Genomic DNA, 4,760 nt, shown 5'->3' with positions numbered 1-4,760 from the left:
ATTCCTTCATTCCTTTCTGTTGATATGCCGCCTCGTTCCCTTCCTCTCTGCCTCCCCTCATCTTGATCCGCCCTTGGTCTCGTTGACGCGCGTTCTCTCCCTTTGCTCCTTCCTTGGCAGCATGAAGCAGATCAAGACACCTTACCACCTGCCCTCCCTGCACGAGATTTACCACTTTTTACGGACCCTATTCAAGAAAGCTGCGCTATCGTCGGAGTGTGCCCTGGTCTGCCTCATTTATGTGGAGAGGTAGGGAAGAAAGTGGGATTTAAAAGGAGCGATAGTGGGTGGGAGGGGGAAGAAGGATGGAAGGAGAGGCTTGCTTGTTCAGAAGGTGGTGAGCTGAGGCCGTGGGGGAAGTGAGGGCGGGAAAGAGGAGGAAGGGAAGAAGCGATAAAGGAAAGATGATGGCGATGGAGAAGTAGGGCTTGACCGCCTAGGGCAGAGTAGTGGGATGATAGTATTTTCCAAGATCTTGTGCACAGGGGCGTAGACAGGGAATGGACAGGGGGGGTTGCCGATGCGCCAGAGAGCCAGCATAGACCTTGCACCGGCTTGGATATTGTCTCTTAGAGCCTCGTCACGCATGCCCGTACATTATCATTCACACCTGATGCGAATATTCCCGCGCTTTTTCCCACCCGTAGGCTCATGGAGGTGGCCCATGTGCCTCTGGTTGCCATCACCTGGCGCGCCATCGTCCTCTGTGGATTGCTCCTTGCCTCGAAAGGTAGTTGAACCTCCTTGCCTGAATCAACCCCCTCTGAGTGTCTTGTCAACCCACATATCTATGGACCATGTGACGGAGGGGAGTCGTCCCGCTTGTTTTTCAACCTCGGCTACTCTGTCTCTTGGAAGACCTCTTCTCGTCAGAACTCTGCCTTGCCATAATTCCTTCCCAATTTTCCCGCCCTCGTTCAGTCTGGCAGGATCTGCCCTCCTGGAACGTGGAGTTCTCGCAAATTTTTCCGCAATTTTCTCTCCAGTCCATCAATCGGCTCGAGCGCCTCTTTATCAATCAGCTCAAGTGGGACCTGTACATATCCTCCTCCCTCTACGCCAAGTACTACTTCGCCCTCCGGAGCCTGTACGAGCAGGTAGGTTCCTCTTTATTCTTTGCCGTCCTTTTGAGACGGAGAAGCAGGGTTGTATCGATGGGCGTCTCCCCGTTCTGACACGTTTGATTTTTTTTCTCTTCTCTTTCATACACCGGACGAAATCATATTTACGACACGGCTGCCTTCCTGTGGCCACTTTGCACCCACAAACCTTCCTTGCTCCCTCCCTCCCTCCTTCCTTCTTTCTTGCCCTTGTTCTCTCGCGCGTTTCTTGACCCTCCATCCGCAGAAAGACATCCGACGTCGCTACAACGCCTTTGTACTAGAAGGCTCGCTTTTTCACGCCAGGCCACCACCGCCCCATCCTCCTTGTCACCAAACCTCCCTCCCCGGGAATGTACCCAAAGCGGACGAGATCTCGATGAGAACAGGCGTGGTAGCGGACGACCTCCGGGACTTGTTTTCAAAGAGTGTGTAAGGATCCGCAGTTTGTGATGTATGCATGTAGAAAGCGGGCTGTGTGTAGGAACTGGGCCTTGCCCGTATTGACGGACAGTCAAACTAGAGAGGTCTACTGTGGCAGTGAGAAAAGATCAGGAGGCACACTTTTTGTGGGGGTACGATTGACGCATTTACTCGCCGTCCAACCAGAAGAGTAGGTTGATCGGAATTGAAGGATAGCGAATGATAGCTTCTCGTTCTCGACATGCTGGTGGAAAACATTGAAAGGGGCCTGAAGAGACAGCGTGGTGGAGACAGGCGTACAAACCGACGTGCCTCAAAATACGATGAATGCACAGTACACGATTGTCAAGAAGATCATTGCTTTTTTTTGCTTATTATAATTATTGGCTCTCGTTGTCATCGAGTCCAATCGTGTCCTCGGTAGATACAAGATAGCTGTCCACACGATCGATCTGTCCCAATGTAGTGCCTTCCCCTTCTTTAAGCTCATTCTTTCCCACATGCAAGCTATCTTGACTTGTAAAGGCATGAATTTGTGAGGTACGACATTTTATGGATGCTGCACTCTTCTACCACGTAAAGCATGACACAACTGAAACCAAGGGTGACTGAAGATATTCATCTTCCTCGACAAGAAAAAAAAGAAGCCAAGAAAACAATAAAGGCGATTAATTCACCTACATTAGCAAGCAAATTGTGAAATTTTATCGGGTTGAGGCCTCTGTGGTTGGTCAAATGCATCCCCTTATAGTAGAAGGCAACGCGAATGCCAGCTGGGCGATGGGAGGTACGCTAGCGGACTCAAAACCATGACATTAGCACGATCGATCCAGATTCATGAATATCTACGAAATCTCGGACATGCAAGAAAAAATATTTTCCTGGTCTCACAAGTTACCTTTGAGTGAGCGGACGAAAAAGGTACCACCGCCCTAGTAGAACGTCCCTGCAACAGGTTACGGGGTATCTCACTATATACATGTTATACACGGTCACCCAAAACACTATTACACACTGCAATTCGAAAAAAAACGAGAAGCGAATACTCTCAGTGCTACACCCATGTATAATTTTTGGTTCGAGTGGTCCAAATTTTGCTTGTGCCGATCACGGGGTCGTACGGCCCATTCTCGCCCCTGAGCGCGACAACCTGATGGCGCCAACAAGCAGCTTGCACTTCGATTAACTTCCCAGCTTGATCGAGAAAGCGCAGTAAAACCTCAAAAAGTCAGCGCTCTCTTTCCTTACACATTCAGCCATCGTGGCGTTCATTACTTGCCTCCCGTCTAACTCCCTGCGTACTCCTTGGCGGCCTCCTCAGCAGCATCCAAGCTCGCACGCCTCCTCCCGTGCCATTTTGTCCTTGTCCCCTCTTCACGCGCCGGTGGTGCCGCTATCGGCAACCTTTTCTCCACAACGCGCGATTAGAATGAAGCTGATTCAGTACTTCGGCACGGCCCTCTGCGTTGTCATCCTAAGCTGCGTCACCAACATTATACCAGGTACAATAAAAAGGGACAGGAGCGGGGTGGTTGAAGGCAATGCAACGTAAATTGGAGCCGATTTATAGACATTTAGTTTTGTGCGCGCCGGTTTCCCATTTTAATTCATGAATGCGGTCCTATGGGACGTCCTGTTAGATTTTCGTAAGTTGAAAGCCTCTTTTTTACCGATTCATAGCGCCCTCCCTCCTTGTCCTACACTCCAATCCGTCAGGAGGAAGGATTGCATTAGGACGACCCTTCTCGCGGCTTTTTGGAGGCTCTTCGCGCAACTTGAGGGTACGTTCTCTTCGGTGTTACACAGCTTGAGGGAAGGGGAAAAGGAGGGGGCAGAAGTCGTAGAGGGCGGGAGGGGGATCGCGGCTGCAGAGAATAGGAGACGTGTAATGATGCCACACTTGCCTTTACTTTTCCTTTCGCCCCCCGTCTTGCTCCGTGTCTTGACTTTCGTTCTTTCTTCGCATTGCATCAGGCGGAGGTGGAGGCAGCTGTTCCTCATTTTATCGTGCCGGAGGATCGCGTTGAGTACCCAACTCCCAAGCTCGCCGCGCTGAAGAGCAAGCTGAAAGAAATCGGTCCGTCATGTGTAGGCTTTCTCGGGTGCCTCTTGGGAAACGACTTGCCTCTACCGAGCTCGGTGGCTGGGTCACGACTCTATTCATCTGTATCCCTTCTTTCGTCCTTCCTCCCTTCCCTCCCTTCCCACTCGCCCGCTCCATCGTTCCATCGCTCATGTGCCCTTCTCCATGACTCATCACTGCCCTCTCCCCCATATCCTCGTGTCGTCCATCTCCCTACCAGGGCACCACAAAGCCATGGGCCACCCCCACCAGCACCAGGGCCTGGATGGCCGCCGCCGCGTCTCTCTCCACCCGAGCCATCGCCCTGCCCCCTCTTCTTTGGGTGCGGCGGAAGACAAGGAGCAGGAGGAGGAGGGAGGGGAAGAAGAGGAGGAGGGGCAGGAAGGGGTCATAGCCCCTCCTGCGTGGAAACCGGGGCACATGAATCCCAGAGACAGCAGCAGCGACATGGGAAAGGCCACAAGGGGCAAGCCGGGCACTCCTTCTGCTTTCCTCCCTCTGGGTGTCCCACCCCCTTCCCTCTTCCCCCCCAGCGCGCGGCCCATCAGGCGCTCCCCGTGGTCCCTCCTCTTCCGCCGAGGATTGCCTCGACCCCGGCGGAAACGCCCCATCGGTACCGATTTCTCCCTCGCATGCCCTGTCCCATCTCCTCTCCACCCTTGGCAATCTTTTCATGGCGAGCGCAACGTCTCCTCCCGGTTGACTGCCTCCTCCCCTCCCTCCCTCCCTCCCTCTTTCCCTCCCTCCAGGCATCAACCGCATTAAGACGCTCCCCCCCAGTGTCACCCCTCTCATCGCCATCGTCAACAGCAAGAGTGGAGGCCGGCAGGTAAAGCAGGGGAGAAAGATCCGAGCAGACAGGATAATCCTCTCTCTGCATTCCTTCATTCCTTTCTGTTGATATGCCGCCTCGTTCCCTTCCTCTCTGCCTCCCTCTTCCCTCCCTCCCTCCCCCTCGCCCTAGGGCAAGAATCTCTTCAAGCGCCTTAGAGCGGCCCTGAGCCGAGCCCAGGTCTTCGACATCCAGAAGGTAGGGGCGAAGGAGAGGGAGGGACAGAGGCGAAGGCAGAGCGGAGGAGGAGGTGGCGACTGGAATTGAAGACTTAACCGTGGAGCGGCACAAAATGCGGCTTCTTAGACAAGGGGTCTTAAGG

Source organism: Nannochloropsis gaditana (genome assembly GCF_000240725.1).
Source record: "Nannochloropsis gaditana CCMP526 unplaced genomic scaffold scaffold613, whole genome shotgun sequence".
In the NCBI taxonomy this organism is placed as follows: Eukaryota; class Eustigmatophyceae; order Eustigmatales; family Monodopsidaceae; genus Microchloropsis; species Microchloropsis gaditana.
This window is presented reverse-complemented; position numbering follows the sequence as displayed.